The sequence below is a fragment of the Galeopterus variegatus genome, unplaced genomic scaffold, assembly GCF_000696425.1.
Source record: "Galeopterus variegatus unplaced genomic scaffold, G_variegatus-3.0.2 Scaffold13046, whole genome shotgun sequence".
Taxonomy (NCBI): domain Eukaryota; kingdom Metazoa; phylum Chordata; class Mammalia; order Dermoptera; family Cynocephalidae; genus Galeopterus; species Galeopterus variegatus.
The window spans coordinates 11,120-12,313 of NW_007739157.1; positions in this window are offsets into that span (position 1 = coordinate 11,120).

The window sequence follows — 1,194 nt, forward strand, 5'->3', positions numbered from 1 at the left end:
TTGTTAACAAACAAAAATTACTGCAATAGAGAACTTCATATTTATTATGTATTTTTTAAGCTGAGTATGTGTAATCTAGAAGAAAACTAATTTTAATATCAGATTTAAAACAATGCTTTCTAATTTTAGCTTCTTTGACCAGATTATTCTCCTACTTAATTTATATTCAGCAATCCCTTTTGAAATTTTAAGATACCTTCATTTAAAAATAATTTTTTATTAATTTTACATTACCGTCACTTTCAAAGTTTTACTTCTTTGCAGACTCCTTTGTATCAAGTTTCTCTACAGGGCTGATGGCATGGGAGTTTTTTGAAGTGTCAGAGGTGAGAGTATAGGAAGAAGTATAGGAAGAAGTCTGTGGAAACTGTGTTTATAACACCTTTGTGCTTATTAACATCGCAAAGTGGGGGCCTTGTTTCTGGTTCTAGTTTTGAATAAAATAGAGAAAGCAAAATAAAATTTACCAAACAATATGAGGTCAAGTCTACAATTAGTTGCAGAAGCAAAGGCTCTTGCAATCTTATCCTAAGGATTCAAGTCAGCTAATTGAGTCTGCAATTAGCCTCTCTGGTTGCAATCAATTACAAATGCAATTTCTGTGTGTGAACTAATTTTGTGTGCAAAAGTAGTCTCACCAAAACAAAAGCCTAAGTTAGAATAAAATTCAGATCTGTCTTACCTCACTTATGTCCCAAGATGGAACAGATTTCTTCCACGAGCCAAGAAGACCACAACTAAAAGGTTCTGTGCAACTCAAGTATTTTCTTAACTTTTCTACAAGTCCTTAGACCTAAGTATGTTAGAATCTAGGAAAGTTTGCATTACTTCATTACTATTAATGTTTTACTAATTTTTAAATAATCTCAATTACGATTTTATAATAATTTTAATGTTTTTTCTTTTCATATTACTGTTTAAATGTGTTATGTTTCTATATTACACATAAGTACACAACCAGGTATACTCACACAGCACAAATAAACTGCAATGCAGAATTCCATTACAATAGATCACTTAATGCATTGCTCTACTTAAAAGGAGCTAATATGCAATATGGAGATTCAAGGGGTTTTGCTGTTTGTCAAACTCTAGCAAGTCAGTTGGGAAATTCGGCCACACCAAGGAAATTTAACACACTATGTAGAAGCAAAACAAAACAAAACAAACAGGCAAGCAAACAATCTCAAACAT